The sequence below is a fragment of the Leucoraja erinacea genome, chromosome 26 (genome assembly GCF_028641065.1).
Source record: "Leucoraja erinacea ecotype New England chromosome 26, Leri_hhj_1, whole genome shotgun sequence".
NCBI lineage: Eukaryota > Metazoa > Chordata > Chondrichthyes > Rajiformes > Rajidae > Leucoraja > Leucoraja erinaceus.
The window spans coordinates 1,393,532-1,417,801 of record NC_073402.1 but is presented as its reverse complement, the minus strand read 5'-3'; the positions used below and the strand labels follow the sequence as shown (position 1 = coordinate 1,417,801).

The following is a 24,270-nucleotide window of genomic DNA, read 5'->3' as shown; positions in this document are numbered from 1 at the left end:
AATTGAATGAATAAATAACAGCTGCGGTCAGGAAGTAATCTTAATGTGAATGGTGATGCTCTACAGAAGTCCTATGGACCCTCCTGAGATTCAGCGTACCTGCTACATATGTTCTGAACCTGTCATTCCCCTTCATAACTAGCCTACAGGAGAGGAAGGTTATATTTATAATCAGTAATTATTATTGCAAACATGAAATACCAAATGGTTTAGTTTACTTTAGAGATACAGTGCGGAAACAAGCCCTTCGGCCCACTGAGCCCGTGCTGACCAACGATCCCTGCACACTAACACGATCTTTGGAGTGTGGGAGGAAATTGGAGCTCCCGGAGAAAACCCAAGCAGGTCACTTGGAGAACTTACAAACTCCGTACAGACAGCACCCATTGTTAAGATCAAACCCGTAACTCTGGCGCTGTAAGGCAGCAACTCTACTGCTGTGCCACCTTGCCACTCTGGCTTACACTCTCTCCAACTTTTTCTAATGCTATTACCATCAACTCTTCTACAAAATAAAACAACCTACTTAGCTCCCAGTGACCACAGCACGGTTGGTACATTTGTTGATTTCCACCAACTATTCCTTGCTGAATTTGTCCCTGACTTCTCTAATTTACAGGATTGAGCCATTAATCTGAAGCTCCCACCTGGCAGTAATTTGTGCCTCCCCCCACAGTGGGAATCATTGTGCGGGTTGTTTTTATGTTTTAATGTTATACTTCTTCTTTAATGCTATGTTGTATTTTTATTAGTGTGCTGCAAGGACATCTGAATTTCCCCAGAAAAGGGGATTAATAAAGTATTTATTATTATTTTTATTATTATTATTTCATTTTTTGCTTGAAAACCATATAACCATATAACCATATAACAATTACAGCACGGAAACAGGCCATCTCGGCTCTACAAGTCCATGCCGAACAATTTTTTTTCCCTTAGTCCCCCCTGCCTGCACTCATACCATAACCCTCCATTCCCTTCTCATCCATATGCCTATCCAATTTATTTTTAAATGATACCAATGAACCTGCCTCCACCACTTCCACTGGGAGCTCATTCCACACCGCTACCACTCTCTGCGTAAAGAAGTTCCCCCTCATATTATCCCTAAACTTCTGTCCCTTAATTCTGAAGTCATGTCCTCTTGTTTGAATCTTCCCTATTCTCAAAGGGAAAAGCTTGTCCACATCAACTATGTCTATCCCTCTCATCATTTTAAAGACCTCTATCAGGTCCCCCCTTAACCTTCTGCGCTCCAGAGAATAAAGACCTAACTTATTCAACCTATCTCTGTAACTTAGTTGTTGAAACCCAGGCAACATTCTAGTAAATCTCCTCTGTACTCCTCTCTATTTTGTTGACATCCTTCCTATAATTGGGCGACCAAAATTGTACACCATACTCCAGATTTGGTCTCACCAATGCCTTGTACAATTTTAACATTACATCCCAGCTTCTATACTAAACATGTTGATTTTGCTAAGAATTATTAAACAGAGGATTAATGACAAGATTAATCCGTCAAGAGGGCTTCCTTGCGAAAGCTCCATCGCAAATGGAAATGCTCTGTTTCTGATGATGACTGGGTTGATAATAGTCACTTTGCTGTACACATTCCATGAAGGGTTACCACTTACCACTTAACTACCGTCAAATCCATCAAAACTTTGAATGTCTCAGAATTTCTGTCACCCAAACATATAAAAGTACAAGACAGAGCAATTAACAATGGGTCCAGACATTCATTAACAAGCTGGTCTTCAATTAATTAACCAGCACTTTATTTTATAGATTGCATCCAGAGATGCTCCCTAACCCCCGAACATGCTGATTGTGTTCCAAGTGATACTTGGAGAGGGGTGTGATTGGCAGAGGGTGGACAGACTGGAGATGAATTACGTACTTGGGTGTCTTGAGTGTGGCTGAAATCTATAAACCTCAGGGATCCAACCAGCACTACTTAAGTTGGCACGCAAACTGCAAAGTATTTTGTTAGTATTTTGTTGGCCACTAGGCTGTCTGTTTGTCTATCTTTTGTAAATTTTTAGTCTGTTTAAAAGTACGTTTTGGAGGATTTTTTTAGTATTTGTGGGGTTGGGAGTAGGGTAAGGGGGTAACCGTTTCTCAGTCACTTCCTGGCGAGGATGTGACTATTCTTCTAGTAGCATCTTCGCCCCCCTGCTCGCGGCCTACCAACCTGGATTGGTGCGGCCTTTCGTGCCAGGGACCGGACCAAGCTTCAGCAGCGGTGCAGCACTGGATTCACCACAGAGCGGGCGATGCCTTACCTGGTTCGCAGTTTGAAGCTCCGGAGTGTTGGGCCTGCTGTTTCAACATCGCGGAGCTGTGGTTTGTAGAGCTTCCAGCGCGGGCGGCGCTAACTTTAACATCGCGGAGTTCTGGGATCCCTTTGCCGAGGGCCGCCAACGTGAATCTCCCCGCAGCTTGGCCTGTGGACTTCGGGAGCCGCGGTCTCCGGTAGGAAGTGGCCGATTCGGAAAGCCACTGAGAATGGTCTCCCGTTCCGACGTCGGAGTTCCATCATCCGGCGAGCTACCTGAACATCGGGCCGCCCGTAATGGCTACAGTGAGGGGTTCGGGAGCCCCTTGACCACGGGAGAACAACAGAGGACAATAGAGGAGGATGACTGAGCTTTGGTGCCTTCCCTCACAGTGGGAAACTTTGATTCCGCTGTGTGGGGATGTTTATGTTAAAGACTATCATGGTCTGTGCTCTTTTTATTCGTATGGCTGTATGGTGACCACAAATTTCACTGTACCAATTGGTACATGTGACAATAAATGTCTTTTGTCTCTTGTCTCAATGTCCAGGACAAGTGTAGGGAGGGGATCTGACTGCAGTGAAAATAATAAATAATGTTTTCTAAGCACTACTGCAGAATAAACTTGCAATACACTTTGTAAACAAAAGGTTTGTCTACATTAACATTGGGTCTAGAACAACTTCAACATTAGTTTTAAGAAAACAAAATATGCTGGTAATTTACTGCCATTAATTTAGATGAATTCAGTCTCATATTTGCACTTGGAAACTTTGCAGAATTGACTGTTTAGTGTGTGCCATTTCTCGCAGGTTTACTGTTGAAAATCACACAAAATGAAAAGTAGTGGAGCTTTTCTGTGGCCCAAGCTGAGAGGCAGGGTGTCAGGTTACTCCACAGTTGCCCCACAGTGACTCCAGGAGAGGTCATTACAAAGTCCTGGGTTTATGCAGACCATAATGGGCCTGTCCCACTTAGGCGACTTTTTAGGTGACTGCATTCGCCACATGGTCACCACATGTTTGCGGGTGGTTGCTGGGGAGTTGCCTTCATGGTCGTGAGGAATTCCCGCATTCTGGGAACTAGTTGCAGCCTCATTATGGTCGCCGTGAATTTTTCAACATGTTGAAAAATTAGCGGCGACTAGAATGAAGTCGCCATGGAGAGTAGCGAGAATTCTCGAGCCGTATGTGGGTCGCCAGGAGGTCCTAGTGGGTTGCCAGGGGGTTAAAGGTTCGTGTAGATTCTCATAGGTTGTAGACGGTGCTGACCGGTGAATTTCATTGGCTCATTGGGAAAAAAAACGTAAGCAGTAGTTTTCAGAACCAAGGATAACCGACCGGTAATGTTAATGTCCGCCGAGCTTCACACCCATGTATCTCTGGCTACTTTAAAGTTGTCTCCACTCCTTCTCCCCCTTAAAGGACTTACCATACACCGTGCTTTGGCCTTCTTTTTACAGCGCCAACCTTCCTGTGTCTGTTTCACCTTGCCTTTGCACCGTGTGAATTTTTTAGACAGCACTCCCCCCGCTTGCCCTGTCCCCCGCCTGCATAACAGGCTGGTGAAGGAAGCAATGTGTTTGTGTGTGTACCATTCTGACCATCGCCGTTCCAGTCGCCGGCAGTCCGTTGAATAATCGCCTAAGTGGGACAGGCCCATAAGTATTATAATTGGGGTCATGGGAATTTACAAGAAAAACGGGTGCAATCTATCTATATTACTAAAACTCTGTTCTTGACCGGTTTTGGCGATCTGTGCTGCGATTTCCGAGAGAACGCCGTCACCTACGGCCGTCATTTTTGGCCACCTCGTTCAGAGCCCCCCTCCGCCGTATATGTGCTGAGGAATTTTCCCGTCGATGAAATATGACAGATATTAATGATTTTACAAAATTGTCCATTCTCTCTGCTGCCCCCACTGGCAGCAGGGGGGAGGGACTATAAAACCAGGAAGTGGTGTGCCTCATTCAGTCTCTTCAAGATGGAGGAAGGCAGAGGATCACGTTTCTCTGAGCTGTGAATAACACTGAACACATGTTCACACAACTGTGAGTAAGTACCCTTAATGTGGTTTGAAAATGAAAATATGGTTAAAGTAAAAAAGCACTGCCTGCAAATGGTTGTTTGGGTTGAAATAAAAAGGCACTCTCTCTCTCCCCTCCTCCCTCTCCCTCTCCCCCCCTTCCTCCCCCCCCCCTCCCCCCCTCCTCTCCCTCCCCTCCCCCTCTCCCCTCACCCCTCACCCCCCCCTCTCAGCACACGCCCTCTCTCCCCCCCCCTCTCCTCTCTCCCCCCTCTCCTCCCCCTTCTCCTCTCTCCCCCCCTCCTCCTCTCCCCCCTCTCCTCTCCCCCCCTCTCCTCTCCCCCCCCCTCCCCCCTCTCTCTCTCTCTCCCCCTCTCTCTCCCCTCTTTTTCTCCTCTCTCTCTCCTCCCCCTCACCTGTGTTTAGCTGAGTTTAGATATACAGCGCGGGAACAGGACGCAAAAGTCGGCCATTTTTTAAACAGGCCCAAAACCCTCTCTTTCTCTCTCTCCCCCCCTCTCTCCCTCCTCCCCTCTCCCCCACCCCTCTCCCCCTCTCTCTCTCCCCCCTCCCCCTCCCCCCCCCTCCCCCCCCCCTCTCTCTCCCCTCTCTCTCCCCCTCTCCCCCCCTCTCTACTCCCCCTCTCTACTCCCCTCTCTCCTCCCCTTCCTCTCCCTCTCCTCCCCCTCTCTCTCCCTCCTCCCCCCTCCTCCCTCCCTCCTCTTCCCCCCTCTCCCTCTCTCCCCCCTCAAATCCAGCACCAGATAATTGCAATATTGACTAGGTGAGAGATTGTCGACTCTCCTCTCTCCTCCTCTCCCCTCTCCTCTCCCCCCCTCTCCTCCCCCCCCCCTCCTCCTCCCCCCTCTCCCCCCTCCCCCCCCTCTCTCTCTCTCTCCTCTCCTCTCCCCTTTCTCCTCTCCCCCCCCCTCTCCCCCTCCCACCCCCCCTCCCCCACCCCCCCCTCCCACCCCTAAACCCTCTCCCCCCCCCCCACACCCCCTCCCCCCCTCCCCTCCCTCCCTCCCTCTCCCCACCTCTCTCCCCCTCCTCCCCTCTCACCTCACCCCCCTCTCAGCACTCCCTCTCTCTCCCCCTCTCCCTCTCTCTCTCTCCCTCTCTATCCCTCTCTCTCCCCCCCTCTCCCTCCCCTCTCTCTCTCCCCTCCCCCCCCCTCTCCCCCTCCCCCCTCCCCTCTCCCTTCCCCCCCCCTCCCTCTCCTCTCCCCCCCCCTCTCTCTCCCCCTCCCCCCCCCCCCCCCCCCCCCCCCCCCCCCCTCTCCCCTCCTCTCCCCCCCCTCTCCTCCTCCCCTCCTCTCCCCTCCTCCCCTCCCCCCCCTCCTCCACTCCACCCCCTCCCCCACCGTCCCTCCCCTAAACCCCCCCCCCACTCCACCCACCCTCCCCCCCTCCCTCCTCTTCCCCTCCCCCACCTCTCCCCTCTCTCCTCCCCCCTCCACTCAACCCCCTCCCCCCTCCCCTCCCTCCCCTCAACCCCCTCCCTTCCACACCCCCCCCCTCCCTCCCCCCCACCCTCTCCCCCCCCCCTCTCCTCCCTGCCCCTCCCTCCCCCCCCCCTCTTTCTCACCTCACCCCCCTCCCAGCACACCCTCTCTCCCCCTCCCCCTCCCCCCTCCCCCTCTCCCCTCCCCCCTCTCCCCCCCCCTCTCTCCCCCCCTCTCTCCCCCCCCCCCTCTCCCCCCCCTCCCCCCCTCCCCCTCTCTCTCCCCCTCCCCTCTCTCCCCTCCTCCCTCCTCCCCTCCATCCCCTCCCTCACCCTCCCACCCCTAAACCCCCCCCCCCCACCACCCCCCCTACCCTCTTCCCTCCACCCTCCCTCCCCCTCCCTGCTCCCCACCTCCCCAGCACCCCCCATCTCTCTCCCCCTCTCTCTCTCCCCCTCTCTCTCCCCCCCCCCCCCACTCCACTCACCCACCCTTCCTCTTCTCCTCCTCCCCACCCTCCTCTCCCTCATGCCCCTCTCTCTGTGTTTCTGTCTCTCTCTATGTCTCTGCCCCTTCTCTCTCTCTGCCCTCACTCTCATCCTCGCCCCCCCCCCCCCCCCCCCCCCCCCCTCTAGATGTGACTGCAAGTTGGGGGCTATGCGTCAGTAGATACGGTGGTTATGGGGCAAAAGGAGCAAATTAATAATATTAGTATTATATCAAGGGGGGGTAATTACCGTGAGTGCGGGAGGGGGGGGGGATGGTGGATAGTTAGTGTGTGTGACGCTGCATGCCGCCTCCCCCCTCACAACCGCACGTTGGGGGAACAGACCCAACGGGTCTGCACTTGGTCTAGTACATAACTAAAGGTCTGATCTTGTTATCTTCCGGTTTGCGTGGTCATTCTATTTGCGCAAAACGGTACGATTTTTCACTAGCTTACTCACCGTTCTCCTGTGCTGTGATTGCACCAAGTTTTGTTCCGATCGGTCGTCTAATGTAAAAGTTAGCGAGGTTTAAAAAAAATCTATAAAACCGAGAGTATGCAGATCGATCTCCTCTCCTGTCGTTCAGCACCACGTGGATTGGTCTCTTCTCCTGTCACCCCACGGGATGGTCCGCCTCTTCCTTCGCCATTGCGTCTTTACTGGAGCTGAGGATGGCTGGCGGAGGTTTCCAACCGGTCACAATTTTCGGAGGGACCGGAAATGGCCCAGCCCAGCATGGGAAATGTCGCCAAACGGAAAGCGGAGAATCTGATCCCAGCGGAGGAGAGTGATCAGCGACTGCTGCGAGTCTCCATCACACCATCAGCTCCAGCCCCTTCCCCTATGGTCCCCATCACTTGGCCCCCCCCCTCACCTGTCATTCCCCTGTGATGCCACCACAATCCCCGTCTTTTCTCCTAGCTCTCTCCCCACCGCCCACGCACCCCGCCCCCCGCACACACCCCCCTCTCCGCCCCACACACACCTCACACCCCACCCCCCCACAACCCACACCCAACTCCCCTGCAACCCCTCACCCCCCAACACCCCCCCCCCACAGCCCACACCCCCCCTCCCTCCACAACCCCACCCCGCTCATACACCCCACCCCCCCACACCCCCACACCCCCCTCCTCCACAACCCCCTCCTCACGCACCCACACGCCCCCCTCCCCCCATAACCCTCCCCGCCCACACAGCCCCCGCGCACACCCCCCTCTCTCTCCTCACACACACACCCCCCCTTCCCCCATCTCTCCCCACCCCCAACCCCCTTCCCCCATCTCTCCCCACCCCCCCACACCCCTTCCCCCACTCTCCCCACCCCCACAACCCCCCCCCCCACCCCACCCGGTTGCAAGCCACACCTTCCACCACAACCCCCCCCACCGCCCCCCAACAACCCCCCGTATGAAGCCGTCCAACAACCCCAGCTGCAGCCGCAACAAGAGACGCAACAAGAAAGAATGGACTGAATAAATCACATCTTTAACATTTAATTATTGTTATATTTTAAGAGTTATTAACATTTTAAGCTTTAATAAATCCCTTTTCCACTTGCTGTGCTGTCAGCTGCACCTGCACAGTAATACCTGCGTGTTCTACGTCACAATGGAAACCCAATGGGCAGGAGTCGGCAGAGACCGCGAAGGTGGATTGGGGGTTTGTGGGGGGATGGAGTGAGTGCAGGACGCTCCCCCCCCCCCCCCCCCACCCCAACCGGCCCCCAACAGCCCTCGCCTGACCCCGTTCCCCTCCCCCGGCTGTAGGACGCTCCCACCCCCATCGGCCCTCAACAGCGCCCGCCTGAGGCCACTCCCCTCCCCAGCTGCAGGATGCTGCCCCCACCGGCCCCTGCCTGAAGCTGGTGGGGTGCGGCAGTGGTAGCCCAAGGCAGCGACAGGCCACAACAGCGACAGGCCACAACAGCGATAGGCAGTAGCACAGTAGCCCCCGCCAGAAGCCGTCCCCAGCCCCAGTTGCAGGTCCCTGAGTTGGGGATGGGGCCATTTTCAGGCGGGTGCCGGTGGGGGTGGGGTGCGAGCATCCTGCAGAGGGGAGGGGATGGCTTCAGGAGGGGGCTGTCGGATGCTGGGAGGGGAGCGTCCTTCAGCGGTAGGCCTTGGCAATCCTCCTCCCCCCCCTCCCCACCAGACCACAACAGGCCACTCCTGAAGCCGTCCCCTCCCCCCGGCTGTAGGATGCTCCCCCTCCCCCACCAGCCCCTGACAGCCCCGGACTGAAGCCGTCCCAGTCCCCCGGCTATTTGTTTCGTTGTCTGTACAAACTGAACTTTGTGTTTCAATCACAGTGGTCTCTTCCAACTTACATTCACATTCTGTCCTCAGGGATTACACGCTCAGTTTTTGTTTCAGCTTTGGCTGGAATCATTTGATCAAACACGTTTGATCCGATCTCCAACTTCAACTAAGTATCTTTTTGTTCCACACACTTCCACTATTTTCCCAATATCCCATTTGTCTCAACTGGACTTGTTGGGAGGGCTGAGAACATGAACCTGCTCATCTGGCTTGAAGTTCCTCTCCTTTTTGTGGGACTCAAAATGGCGTTTTTGACAACTGTTTTTGCTCAACTCTCAAGGCCAAATTGGGTTGAACTAGAATTAGGCGTATTCTTAGCCTTCTCTTCATCAGCAGTTCTGCAGGGTGAGTAACCCATTGTGTGATGTGTGGTGCTGTACTTCAGCAAGAAACTAGCCAGACGATGTTTCATGCTAGGCTTTGAACCACCCTGCAAAACCTGTTTCGTGAGAGCATCTTTGACAACTCTAACAGACCTTTCCACCGCCCTGTTGGAGGCTGGATGGTATGGGGAACAAATGTGTGTTTTACACCATTCCGCTGCATGAACTCTTTGAACCGTTCTGAACTAAACTGAGGCCCTTTAGCGGAAACAAGTTATTCCAGTAAACCATGGCATGCAAAAATGGATCTCATCTATGGTACACTCAGTAGTAGTGCTTGACTCCATATGCTTAACCTCAATCCATTTGGAATGACTATCTACTAGCACCAGAAAGTGATCATTACCCTTTTCACAAAAATCTACATGAACTCTCTGAAAAGGTCTACTTGGCCATGACCGGGGTTGCAGTGGTGTTTTTGGTGGTTTACTCCAGCAATTTTGGCAGACGCTACATTTGCTCACCAGTGACTCCATATAACATATAACACCATATAACAATTACAGCACGGAAACAGGCCATCTCGGCCCTACAAGTCCGTGCCGAACAACTTTTTTTCCCTTAGTCCCACCTGCCTGCACTCATACCATAACCCTCCATTCCCTTCTCATCCATATGCCTATCCAATTTATTTTTAAATGATAACAACAAACCTGCCGCCACCACTTCCACTGGAAGCTCATTCCACACCGCTACCACTCTCTGAGTAAAGAAGTTCCCCCTCATGTTACCCCTAAACCTCTGTCCCTTAATTCAGAAGTCATGTCCTCTTGTTTGAATCTTCCCTATTCTCAAAGGGAAAAGCTTGTCCACATCAACTCTGTCTATCCCTCTCATCATTTTAAATACCTCTATCAGGTCCCCCCTTAACCTTCTGCGCTCCAGAGAATAAAGACCTAACTTATTCAACCTATCTCTGTAACTTAGTTGTTGAAACCCAGGCAACATCTAGTAAATCTCCTCTGTACTCTCTCTATTTTGTTGACATACTTCCTATAATTGGGCGACCAAAATTGTACACCATACTCCAGATTTGGTCTCACCAATGCCGTGTACAATTTTAACATTACATCCCATCTTCTATACTCAATGCTCTGATTTATAAAGGCTAGCATACCAAAAGCTTTCTTTACCACCCTATCTATATGAGATTCCACCTTCAAAGAACTATGCACGGTTATTCCCAGATCCCTCTGTTCAACTGTATTCTTCAATTCCCTACCATTTACCATGTACGTCCTATTTTGATTTGTCCTGCCAAGATGTAGCACCTCACATTTATCAGCATTAAACTCCATCTGCCATCTTTCAGCCCATTTTTCCAAATGGCCTAAATCACTCTGTAGACTTTGGAAATCCTCTTCATTCTCCACAACACCCCCTATCTTGGTATCATCTGCATACTTACTAATCCAATTTACCACACCTTCATCCAGATCATTGATGTACATGACAAACAACAAAGGACCCAACACAGATCCCTGAGGCACCCCACTAGTCACCTGCCTCCAACCCAATAAACAGCTATCCACCATTACCCTCTGGCTTCTCCCATTCAGCCACTGTTGAATCCATCTTGCTATTCCTGGATTTATACCCAACAGTTGAACCTTCTTAACCAACCTTCCATGAGGAACCTTGTCAAAGGCCTCACTAAAGTCCATATAGACACCATCCACTGCTTAACCTTGTCAATTTCCCTAGTAACCTCTTCAAAAAATTCAAGAAGATTAGTCAAACATGACCTTCCAGGCACAAATCCATGTTGACTGTTCCTAATCAGACCCTGATTATCCAGATGCTTATATATATTTATCTCTAAGCATCTTTTCCATTAATTTGCCCACCACTGAAGTCAAACTAACAGGTCTACAATTGCTAGGTTTACTCTTAGAACCCTTTTTAAACAATGGAACAACATGCGCAGTACGCCAATCCTCGGGGACTATTCCCGTTTCTAATGACATTTGAAATATTTCTGTCATAGCCCCGGCTATTTCTACATTAACTTCCCTCAATGTCCTAGGGAATATCCTGTCAGGACCTGGAGCCTTATCCACTTTTATATTTTTCAAAAGTGTCAGTACTTCTTTTACTTTGAACCTCATAGTATCCATAGCTACTCTACTAGTTTCCCTTACCTCACATAATTCAATATCCTTCTCCTTGGTGAATACCGAAGAAAAATAATTGTTCAATATCTCCCCCATCTCTTTTGGCTCTGCAGATAGCTGTCCACTCTGTCTCTCCAATGGACCAATTTTATCCCTCGTTATCCTTTTGCTATTAATATAGCTGTAGAAACCCTTTGGATTTACTTTCACCTTACTTGCCAAAGCAACCTCATATCTTCTTTTAGCTTTTCTAATTTCTTTCTTAAGATTCTTTTTACATTCCTTATACTCCTCAAGCACCTCATTTACTTCATGCTGCCTATAATTATTGTAGATCTCCCTCTTTTTCTGAACAAGATGTCCAATTTCCCTTGAAAACCAGGGCTCTTTCCAATTTTTACTGTTTCCTTTTAACCGAACAGGAACATAAAGATTCTGTACTCTTAAAATTTCCCCTTTAAATGTCCTCCATTTCTCTTCTACATCTTTCCCATAAAACAAAATGTCCCAGTTCACTCCTTTTAAATCATCTCGCATCTCATCAAAGTTAGCCTTTCTCCAATCAAAAATCTCAACCCTAGGTCCTGTTCTGACCCTCTCCATAATTATATTGAAACTAATGGTATTGTGATCACTGGACCCGAAGTGCTCCCCAACGCATACCTCCGCCACCTGTCCCGTCTCATTTCCTAACAGGAGGTCCAGCACTGCCCCTTCTCTAGTAGGCACCTCTATGTATTGCTTGATGTCACTGTCAATACCAGGCCAATACACAAAACGTCTGGCAATTGACTTCATGCTTACTATGCCAGGATGTTTGGCATGAAGTTCATTCATAATTTTGTTTCTCAAAGACCCTGGTAAAACAACTCTGTAACCCCACTTACTGCACCCCTGCTCACATGATAATTCATGGCGTTGATTATGGAAAGGCTTCAGCTCTGATTTCAGAGCTGAGTTCAATCCACTATCGATTTCAGTCCAACCATTCAATGTCTGTTCATAGACCCTCTTCAGCACAGTGTCTTTCTCTGTTTCTGCTGCAATTTCTGTTGCAGTCACTGGAAAGTCTTCATCTACAACTTGCAGTGTATAGATTGAGTTCTCACTTCCCATGTCAGAATTCTCATGGGGCAACCGGGACAACGCATCTGCGTTGCACTTGGAGCTTCTGTACTCAATCTTGTAGTCATACTGGGAGAGCAAAATTGCCCAGCGCAGCATCCTTGATGCCAACATGGAAGGTAAAGCTGACTTGGGACCAAGTATCACTAGTAGTGGCTTGTGATCAGTCACTAGGGTGAATGGTCTGCCGAGAAGAAACTGATGGAATTTCTTGATTCCAAACACAATGCACAGAACACGATTCCAAACACAAAACACTTCCTTTTATATGTGAGGTTATCCATATAAATGTGAGGTTATCCATTTTGGTGGCAAAAACAGGAAAGCAGACTATTATCTAAATGGTGGCCGACTAAGAAAAGGGGAGATGCAGCGAGACCTGGGTGTCATGTTACACCAGTCATTGAAAGTAGGCATGCAGGTGCAGCAGGCAATGAAGAAAGAGAGTGGTATGTTAGCTTTCATAGCAAAAGGATTTGAGTATAGGAGCAGGGAGGTTCTACTGCAGTTGTACAGGGTCTTGATGAGACCACACCTGGAGTATTGCGTACAGTTTTGGTCTCCAAATCTGAGGAAGGACATTATTGCCATAGAGGGAGTGCAGAGAAGGTTCACCAGACTGATTCCTGGGATGTCAGGACTGTCTTATGAAGAAAGACTGGATAGACTTGGTTTATACTCTCTAGAATTTAGGAGATTGAGAGGGGATCTTATAGAAACTTACAAAATTCTTAAGGGGTTGGACAGGCTAGATGCAGGAAGATTGCTCCCGATGTTGGGGAAGTCCAGGACAAGGGGTCACAGCTTAAGGATAAGGGGGAAATCCTTTAAAACCGAGATGAGAAGAACTTTTTTCACACAGAGAGTGGTGAATCTCTAGAACTCTCTGCCACAGAGGGTAGTCGAGGCCCGTTCATTGGCTATATTTAAGAGGGAGTTAGATGTGGCTCTTGTGGCTAAGGGGATCAGAGGGTATGGAGAGAAGGCAGGTACGGGATACTGAGTTGGATGATCAGCAATGATCATATTGAATGGCGGTGCAGGCTCGAAGGGCCGAATGGCCTACTCCTGCACTTAATGTCTATGTTTCTATGTTTCTATATCTGTGCATAATTGCGCTCACTCGGCGATAGGGTGCGGGATGCAAACGCAATAGGCTTTTCCTATCCGTCATTCATTACATGGGCGATCACTGCACCTACACCATAACTTGAAGCGTCACAAGCAAGTTTCATCGTGCATGTTGTATCATAGTGAACAAGGATTTTGTCACTTGTCAAGTTTTCCAAGTTGCTGTTCCTCTCCCAACGTCCATTTCACATCTTTTTGAAGCAGATGATATAGTGGCTTTAGCACAGTTGCTAAATCTGGAAGGAATCATGTGTAGAACTGCACTATCCCAAGGAATGATCATAGCTCTGACATTGTTGGGTTTTGGAGCATTCCCTATTTTTCCACTTTAGCCTTCACAGGGAGAAGTCTGTTGGCATCTACTTTGAGTCCAAGGTAGACCACCTCGACTGTGCAAATGCACATTTAGTTTGATGTCATTTGACACTGTTGCAGTGAGAACTTGCTCGAGGATTTCTAGATGTTCTACCAAACAGCTATGTCAGATGTTGTTTAGAGACTACAGCTCGGCGTTAAATACCATCCTCCCTTCCAAGCTGCTTACCAACTTCACGAAACTGCGCCTCTGCGCATCCCTCTGCAATTGGATCATCGACGTCCTCATCCACAGACCATAGTCTGTTCGAATTGGAGGAACCACTTCATCCTCAGTAACAATTAGTACGGAAGCACCTCAAGGCTGCGTATTCAGCCCCCTGCTTTACTCACTCTATACCCATGACTGCGTAGCCGGACATAGTGCAAACTCCATCATCAAGTTCACCGACAACATCACTGTGGTTGGACGAATCACAGATGGGGACGAATCAGAGTATAGAAGTGAGATTGACCATCTGACCAAATGGTGCCAGCAGAACAACCTGGCTCTCAACATCAGTAAGACCAAGGAACTGATTGTGGATTTTGGTAGGGGAAGGATGAGGACCCATAATCCTGTTTATATCCTGTTATATGGTGGAGAGCGTCAATAACTTCAAATTCCTGGGCGTCCATGTATCTGAAGATCTTTCCTGGACCCAACTCTACTTCCTGAGAAGATTACGGAGATTCGGCATATTGAAGAGGATTCTCCTAAAATTCTACAGGTGCACTGTAGAGAGTATTCTGACTGGTTGCATCGTGGCCTGGTTCGGCAACTTGAATGTCCAGGAGCGAAAAAGACTACAAAAAGTTGTGACCACTGCCCAGTCCATCACCGGCTTTGACCTCCCCACCATCGAAGGATCATAGTCGCAGCCTCAAAAAGGCAGCAAAAGGCATCAAGGACCCACACCATCCTGGCCACACACTCATCTCACCATTGCCATCAGGAAGAAGGTACAGGAGCCTGAAGACTGTAACATCCAGGTTCAGGAACAGCTACTTCCCCACAGCCATCAGGCTATTAAACATAATGAATAAGCTCTGAGCTCTGAACTGCAAAAGACTATATTATTATTAGTCATTTGCACTACATTTGTTATTTATTGAACTTTTTCTTTTTTTCCCGTTATATACAACGTTTACATATTCACATATTCTGTTGTGCTGCAGCAAGTAAGATTTTCTTTGTCCCATCCGGGACATATGACAATAAAACACTCTTGACTCTTGCCCTCTGTGAATATCAGTAGGTCATCCTGGTTGCACACACAGTGTGGAATGCCTAGTAACATTTTGTCCATGACAGACTGGAAGATTTTCATGGAGGATTTCACACCATAGGGCAGCTTTGTACATGAATACAAGTCCTTATGTGTGTTGATAGTCAACTACTGCCGACTTTCCTTGTCACCATTAAGTTGGGCATAAGCGTGAGACCAATCCAGTTTAGTGAAGACTCTTGCTCCGCAAAGTTCTGCTTACAGATCTTGCGAGGTTGATAAAGGATATTGTTCATTGTCAATGGCTTGGTTGATTGTGACTTTGTAGTCGAACAGTTTTATCAGCCTTGGGTGCGGCCACAATTGCCGTTGCCCAGTAACTCTGGTCTGTCTTCACGAGTACTCCATTCCGCTCCAACCTGTCGAGTTCTTCCTCCACTTGTTGCTTTAGTGCATATGGTACAGGTCTTGGTCAACAATACACAGGTCTTGCTTAAATCGAATGTGTGCAGAGTACCCAGTTATTCCCGTGTAATTGTCGGCAAATATTTCTGCATGTTTGCTTATGACGTTTTCAAGACGTGATTTGGACAATTCGATGCTGAAAATGTTCTTCCAGTTTAATTCTACGCTACTCAGCCAATCCTTTCCAAGGAGGATTGGTTTATTTCTGTAGCTGGCCACTATGATGGGCAGTGTTACTGACTGACCATTATGCTGAACTTTACAGTTCATTTGTCCGCATGTCTCCAAAACTTCGCCCAAGTAGGTTCTGAGCATGACCTTCACTTGACCTTACTCTCAAACAATGGAGTCTGTTGGAACTTGTTTCGTACAGATCTTTGCTCATGACCGAACAATCTGCTGCCAATACACATATCGATTAACTTTTCATTAATAGTAAGATTAAACGAGTACTTACCAGTATGAAGTTTGATCTGTATTTTATGAGGAGTTACGATGAGGGATTACGTGAAGAACCCGCCCAGTGCGCTGTTGCGGCATACTTCGAAGCAGCGGTGTGGAATCACAGCATAGACACAATATTTGAAGTAACATAGTAAAGATCAGTGAGACATCAGTTTATTAGTTTGATCTATATATTGAGGGTGGGAGCGGAGGGCACGTAATCCTCATAAAATACAGATCAAACTTCATACTGGTAAGTACTCGTTTAATCTTACTATTTTACTTCGGAGTCACGTGAGTGATTCCGTGAAGATTTCAAAGGTCTGTGATTTCAAACCGTGTAAGTTTTTATTTCACTCACTGCCGAAGTTTTTGAGGGAGGAAGTGTTATCGTAATCAACCAATGGATCTGCTTTCTCAAGAAACAGAAAGGTATTTGTTAACAATAACAACATAAATAGCTCCCCTGAGCTTAAATTAAATATTTGCAGTTTGTAATATTCTTCCTGCAATTAAATCAGGCTTATCAACGGTTTACAATAAAAAATGTTCTGAACGTCGTTTCCCTTGACCATCCTGCCGTATTGAGAATGTGGTCAACCGGGATGTCCATTCGTTCAGCCGCTGATATCAATGCTGCCCTGGTGGAATGGGATTTAAATGTATTATTATCTATTCCGGCAGCTTTCAGTACCTGTTTGAACCACCTTGAAGTGGTTTGGCTCGTTACCCCGTCTTGGGGTTTCTGTGGTTGACCCATAGGCTTTTCCTCTCCCTCTAAGATTGTGGGTTGTGTCTATATATTGTTGTAGATGGGTCACCACACTCAACCTGGACTCTGGTGGGTAGGCCCGGAATCCCACCAGTGAATTGGGCGTTCCTGGTCCATATAACCATATAACAATTACAGCACGGAAATAGGCCATCTCGACCCTTCTAGTCCGTGCCAAACACATAATCTCGCCTAGTCCCATATACCTGCGAGTTAGGTTTTACCAGACCTAGAATGATGAACGTGATGCGTCTGGGGTAATCACCATGTTATCCAGTCTAGTTTTATGGAGTGACTGGACTCTGTGAGCGTATACGAGAGCCATAAGCATGAGCGTTTTTAACATCGATTTGAGCAAGACTGAGGGATCTGGCTGGTGCCATTCTCTGAGATTTGTCAATATCACACCGATATCCCATACATGGGTATACCTGGGTTTTTGGGCTTATTATTATAGTTGCCCTTCATAAGTTTATCTTCAGTGGATGGGATCCCATGCTCTGCTGACATGCTGTTTTTTAGATAAGCAGACAAGGCGCTTCATGCTGTATTTACGGCACTGTAACTCACCTTTTAATCATGGTGTAGATGGTCCAGGAACTCCACTACGTCAGTGGTTGAATAGTTTGGTATGTTGTCCCTGCGTCGTGGCAGTATTTTTCCCATGCTCTTGGTGACTGTTCGCAGGGATGCCGACATGGTGGTAATGGTTCATTTGGATAATCCCAGTCCCTGGTAAGGTCTATTCAAAACCTACACCCAGGAGTTTGATGTTTTTATGGCATGGGTGGCTTATGCCTGATACTGGGTTGAGTCAGCAACCATGGTCCACTAGGGAAATCCATAGGTGACTCGCCCACCATGTCGTGATGAACTGGGAACCATGGCTATGTAGGCCGGTCGGACACGTTCAATATCCCGGAGACAGATTCCATCTGTATTGCGAAGTGCCCGACTGATGAGGCAGAAGGGAGGAAAGCAAAGCAGAAATTCCCCCTTCCAGCGTGTAGGCATCTATCGCTGCTGCCTCTGATCTGGTTCCTAAGTCACATACATAGGTTACTTGTGATTCCGTCTTGTGCAACCAAATTGATATCTGGCTTTGAAACTGCTTAATACCTTTAGCAGATATTTTGGGTTTGACATCTATTCAATGTTATCATAAATTTTCCCCGTGACGTGGTGTCTCCCACTGTGTTCTAGCTTCCTAGGAAATAGACAGCTGATAGTTAAAATGTCTTTTGACACACCATTGCCAGATCTGTTTGACCAATTTGTTGCACAATAATGATTTTATGCTCCCCATATGGTTGATATAAGCCACCACCATAGTATTATCAATCCGTAATCGCATATGTACGTGCTGCATTTGAAATGCATATGCTTTTTAACCCAATAGGCGATCACCAATCCCAAATAGTTGATGCCCGGTGTGTGTAGTAACGATGATTTTGAATTGGTCCATCTGTTACCTGTGCTGGATATGGAGTTAGTTGCTCCCCAGCCTAAAAGTACTGGCATCGGTTTTTAATAACCAAGTTAGGATTGGTGATAATAATAGGGCTGAAAACTATGCCAAACATTGTCTGCCCACCACTGTAGTTGTGATATAGCTTCAGTGGGTACATTCATGATTTGATTATAGTGACCCAAGCACCTTGGCAAAGTAACAGTCATATGGATAGAATTGATATTGAAGCCCAGATAATCCATGGTAGTTAACGGCTTCAATTCTGGTTTATCTGGGCGTGGGATGAAACTCAGTGCTTTAGGGAGCTGTTTCGTAGCTAGAACTGCTGCCACAGCTAATTCCTTTGTTTCCCCTAATATGAGGATATCATCCAATATATGCCATGATTATGCTTGTTTTCTTAATATTTTCATGGCGATTTTTAATATTTTTGTAATAGTTTAGGGCTGAGGTTAGACCATTGGGAATGCTCTATACTCCCATAGTTGCCCTAACCGGGATGTCCATTATCCAGGTAAATTTTTAGGTATCTACAATGATCCTAGTGTATGGGTATAAGATAGTATGCATCTTCCACATCAATGCTCGCCATAAGGTATCCTTAGGAGATCAGATGTCTGGCAGTGACAAAAAACGTCTCCATCTTAAAGTGTATATACTCAACAGATTTATTTAGTGATATTAGGTCAATGATGATGCTACATTCACCATCTTTTGTAGTTTTGGTGAATATATTTGAACAAATTCCAATGGTTCATGTTTACTCCCATGATCCGTTTAGTAATGAGCCTTTCTAGTTCAGCTTGACCTTCTCGCTTCTCTTACTTAGAGGGAGAAAATGCCCTTTGGGCGTATTGCTGAACTGGCGGTAATATGCCCAATTTGAATTCAAGTTTTATCCACTAATACTGTTGAGTATATATTAGTTATTAGTTATTTGTGACAGCACCCCATGCTTTTATCAACAAGTGTAAATGCCCCCCCGCAGTTAGTAGAGCACCCTTATTTTGTGTAAACTGGGAGGAACCAGACTACCTACCTCCATGTTTATTGTTTTTTCATGAAGGCTCAGTTTGCTGGTATGCTGGTGCTGTCGGTGGGGCGGCGCATTTTCCCACGGCTCCGCTCTGGGCCCCTGTCTAAAAAGAACTTTGGGGGTAATGTGAAGCGGTCGCCAGGCTTTCACCAGTCCTTGTTCGATATTTGCTGGTGGATGCCGAAGGGTGCTGCCAGCTGGGTGTTGGATGCGATGTCCTGCTCGTTCCATGGCCTGCCCTCATGAGGCGCACAGGTTTAGCTGCCTCTCTTCCCGCAGCAGCGGTTTGCATAGCCCCGTATATTTGGGGTTGAGGGCAGGTCTTATATGCACAAATGTCAGTCGAGTATCCCAAATTTGGGAACATCTTAGGCGTCAGCAGACTCGTAGTGCAACGGGATAGCCTCATCCTGGGAGAACCACCTTGGTGATCATGGCGTCTCGCCTGCCAGGTGAGTATAATCCGTGGAAACGAGCAAAGGCGGTGACATCTTGACCCTTCTGTTAGGAGCTTCAGAATTCGCTGCTTTTAGCTCTTGTCTGCGAGTCTGCTGACCCAGCTGCCTGCAGATTTACCTCTAGAAAGGCCTACTCCTGCAGAGCTTTGTTTGGGAAGATGGTCGCGTGGAGGAGCCATGTAGTGGCCCACGACACCCAGCAGCTCTTCCTGATCCTGCTCCCCTGGCATACTCCTGTTCTCGTCCGACTGCTCAGCGTTTAAGCCAGCCCAGCCTTGGCCTCCTTAGCTAGCCTCAAAAGAGGGAGCAAAAGGGTGTGCTATAAATTGGAGGAGGCATAGCTCAAACTCCGTTGTCGCATCAATCCCTCGACAAGGGAGATGGCTAGTGCAATAGCACTGGGGTAGGAGTGTCAGCTCCCTTGGCATTCAGCCAGTGACCCCTTGTTTTCCTGGAGGCTTTGTAACTCCATGACCTCGTCTGGCTTGGGGAGACAGACATACTTGTTTTTGCTGTCTCCAGCCTGTTCCAGTATTGGAGGAAGTTGGTTCCTGTAGAACCTATATTTTTGGTAAGGTTTTGTCTTACCTGTAGTTAGAGGCTGCCTGCCGTTTTTTAGGCGGCATTGTAGCGGTTCCCGGGCGGCGATTCTCCTTGTCAGGAGTCTGCAGGGCTGCCGGTCGGGTTTTTAAATTTCCCTCCGATCCGCTGCTGTTAACCAAACAGCTGTTCAGCGGACCGGCATTAGCGCAGCTCCCTGTCAGCGGTCCGCAGCGTGTGCGGTCCCGTTGCGCCTATCCCCCTCCACTGTCGGCTCCTTCGCTGGAGTCGAACGGGGGCCGCTTCCTCTGCTGCTTTGCTCCCCCTGGAGCAAAAAACCACAAGGCCCGATTAAGGTAGGTACTTACCTCACGTTCCTTGGTTTGCGGGAGCGCCGACTCCCGCTGGCCGCGTGTGCACAGCTGTGCGATAATGCCGCAACAGCGCACTGGGCGGGTTCTTCACGGAATCACTCACGTGACTCCGAAGTAAAATCAATAGTTTAGTTCAAAGTTCTTGCTTTGGCTGGTTGTAGGCTTATCGATGTTGGTTGCATAAATGGTGTACAACCCTAGTTCATTTCCATCTGGGTTCACCTCCAAGGTGTGAACTCCTTTCTGGTGTTGTCGCTTGTTTACCACAGTTTGTTGGTTTCCTGCTTGAAGCTTGGCCCGACTTGCTGAGGAGATATGACCTTTCTTCTGGCAGTTATAGCACTTGGCCATATTGAACTGACAGAATTGGGATGAGTGATTACTGTTGCAATGATAACAACTGGCTGAACTCGACTCCCCGCCAATCTTAGGTTTTGGTTTAGCGCCTCTTGGTTTGGCCATAGCACTGCCTTGTGACTATAAACGGCCACTGCAGTCCATGGTATACAAAACTCGCAAGCATTCTTTGATGCCATCTCCATTGTGGTAGCAATCTTGCATGCTTTCTTGAATGTAAGATTTGGAGTGTTCATGAGTTTGGACTGAATTCGTTCATTCACTAGACCATAAACAAATCTGTCGCTTAGTGCGAATCCGAGAAAGGTTCCAAAGTTACAGTGCAGAAGAACCTTTTTACTCCTATACTGAAATCCTTTTGTTATGAAGGCCAACATTCCAAAGTTACAGTGCAAAGTTAATTTTTTCAAGGCAATAATGTAGCACACACCCCACTCACCATCAATGGCAGCGCAGTGGAGTCTGTGAAAAGCACCAAGGTCCTGGGAGTGCACATCACAGATGATCAGACATGGTCCACCAACACCATCTCCCTAGTCAAGAAAGCACAGCAACGCCTCCACTTCCTTCGACGGATGAGGAGAGCCAACCTCCCCCCTTCTACCCTCACCACTTTTTACAGGGGTGCCAATGAGAGCATTCGTACCAGCAGTCTCTCAGTCTTGTATGGCAGTTGCTCTGCTGCTGACCAGAAGGCACTACAGAGAGTGGTGAGGACAGCGGAGAAGATCACCAGATCACCACAACCAGCAATCCAGGACTTATACCCATCTCGCTGTCGCAAGAGAGCAACTAATATCATCAAAGACACCACTCACCCAGCACACAAACTGTTCACTCTCCTACCATCTGGCAAGCGCTACCGCAGCATGCGGAGCAAAACCACCAGATTCAAAAACAGCTTTTTCTCTCAGGCCATCAGACTACTCAACACACTCAAGAAAAGTCCATGAACATACAAAGACCAACTGTCTGTCAAAATAATTTTAACACAATGTCTGCAGTATGCTATTTGCACTTTTCTATATTGCACCTTTTATTATTGCACCTTAATAACATACCTCAAAATGTTACTACATTCTGGCACACTGTGAATATTTTAAATAATGTATATTGTCCATCTTATTGGTAGATTGTCTGCCTGTGTTATAAATATTACTTGCACATTTGGAGTATGGGGAAACACAATTTCAATCCAATTTATTTGAATTGACAATAAAGTTTACTTTGACTTTGACTTTGACTCATTGGTTGTCTCATTTCTTCTGGTTTCTAGTGCCAAATTTATCGTTTTCTGCAATTTCCAGTTTGGGTTGAAGTGCTCCTCCAACTTCTTCATAATGTCATTGATTGGCTCGTCTTTTGCCTTTATGGGTGCAAGGAGATTCACGAGTGTGCCGTACACTTCAGGACCGATCTCCGTGAGCAGAATCGCTTTCATGCGTCACAAACAGCCTTATTTGTTTCAGCCACTATCTCTCCTTCACCACTAATCTCCATTATGTTGTTTCTCACGAGAAACATGTTAGCTCTGGTGTAGCAATTCACCTAAAACTTAGCTGTACAGAGGCAATACAGCTTGAGGAACTCGACCAAATAAGCCTCAGTTTAAAATCCTATACAATTCTAAAGACGCCATCTTGCCACGTAGACACAACATAGAGATAGCCTGACAAACTCTTGACGATTTGTACAGCTGCTGTTTTAAACTACAGTCCCATGCATCTATAGAAGGATCTGCGGCCTATCGTGTCCAGTTCGCAAACAACTGCGACACAGTAAAATGTTAAACAATACTGCGTGTTGCAAAACAGTCCTGCACTGTATTTAAAGGGTGAGTTCACAAACTCTATCCCATCCTCGTCGCCAATTTTGTTACATTCCGGACGGCAGAATGAAGAACTAGACTTACACACCGGTTGCCTGGATCACGAGAGAGAGATTTATTACACAGCATTCCCTGTTTATATTGAACACCAACTCATTAACATACACATGAATTTGTATGAATACATTACAACGATCAACCTGAATTTTGTTTTGGATGCCCCTTAACATGATCAACACACCTTTGGAAACCTCTTCACCCCTTTTGAAAATAAATGATTGCGTCTCCAATTCAGGCCATTTTCTTTGGGCCGAAGGGCCTGTTTCCACGCTGCATGATTCTATGACGAGATCAAGTGAAGGGAAAGATGCAAGGGGAAAAGAATATAATTCTCAGCAGTGTATTGTGACAGTCCCAGAAACAAAGTCCAATGTCCACAATGAGGTAGGTTGGAGAATTAAACTGTACCCTAGCTAATGGAAGAACCATTCAGAAACCTGATAACAGAAGGGAAGAAGCAGTTCATGAATCTGGTGACGTGCGTTTTCTAGGTTCTGTATCTTCTCTGTGATGAGAAACGAGGAAAGTGGAAATTTTAGTGCCTTCCTTTAATTACTTTCTTTCATTTTATTTGCTCGTTCCTACAAGTGGTGTTGTGGCCTTTTAAACCATGTACATGTAATTTTCCCCACTTGAAACCCCATTCACAAGACATCATTGAAACCCCATTCACAAGCCTCGCCAGCAGTTTGTCCGTCATTTCACCCTTTTGTTATTTTTTAGTGTGTCTAAATGTATGTTTTTAAAGGTTTCAAAGTCTTTTTATGTGGGGAGGTGGGGGAGGCAGGGGGGAGGGGGAAACCATTTCCCAGTCACTTCCTGGTCAGAGATGTGTCTTTTCTCCGAGTCATATCTACGTCCCCCCCCTCCTCGGGGCCTACCATCTGGATTGGCGCGGCCTTTCCTGCTGAAGTTCGGCTAGAGCTTCAGCAGCAGCGGTGCAGCATTGAATTCCATCGTGGAGCAGGGCAATGCCTTACCGGGGATTGCCATGTTGGAGCTCCGGGTGTTGGGCCTGCTGATTAACACCGTGGAGCTGTGGTATGCAGTGCTTCTAGCCACGGGCAGCACCAACTTTAACATCGCAGAGTCCTGGGATCTTTTGCTGAGGGTCGCTAGTGTTGAATCTGTGCCCAGCTCGACCTGTGGACTTTGGGAGCCGCGGTCTCCGGTAGGAAGTGGCTGATTCGGAAACTTCAAACCGCTGAGTGTGTTGTTCCGTTCCAACGCCGGAGCTCCGATCATCCTGGCGAGAGGGCCTGAACATCGGGCTGTCGTAGCGGCGACTGCGGAGGGTTCAAAGGAACAAGAGGAACATGACTGAACTTTATTGCCTTCCCCTCACAGTGGAAAACGTTGATTCCGCTGTGTGGGGATGTTTATGTTAAATTCTATCGTGTGTTGTGTTCTTTTTTTATTCGTGGCTGTATGGTAATTCAAATCTCACTGTACCAATTGGTGCATGTGACAATAAATGTAACTTGAAATTGAACTTGATATGTTCCGACTATAACAGAAATTGTGTTTAAGTACTTTATAAAAAAGGATAATCTGTTTGATATGGAACCA

The 24,270-nt window shown here is 47.8% G+C and overlaps 1 protein-coding gene and 1 pseudogene across 1 annotated transcript in view; both read right to left on the bottom strand.

The window, feature by feature from the left end:
• Positions 1–6,838, bottom strand: part of gnl2 (guanine nucleotide binding protein-like 2 (nucleolar)) — a 115,526-nt gene extending 108,688 nt beyond the window's left edge. Inside the window, exon 1 of the mRNA XM_055656044.1 lies at positions 6,699–6,838. The gene's annotated coding sequence lies outside the window, so the exon portion shown is untranslated. The remainder of the gene's footprint in view (positions 1–6,698) is intronic.
• Positions 6,839–19,400: 12,562 nt separating this feature from the next.
• LOC129710003 (U1 spliceosomal RNA) lies at positions 19,401–19,544 on the bottom strand (annotated as a pseudogene).
• Between the last annotated feature and the right edge of the window lie 4,726 nt (positions 19,545–24,270).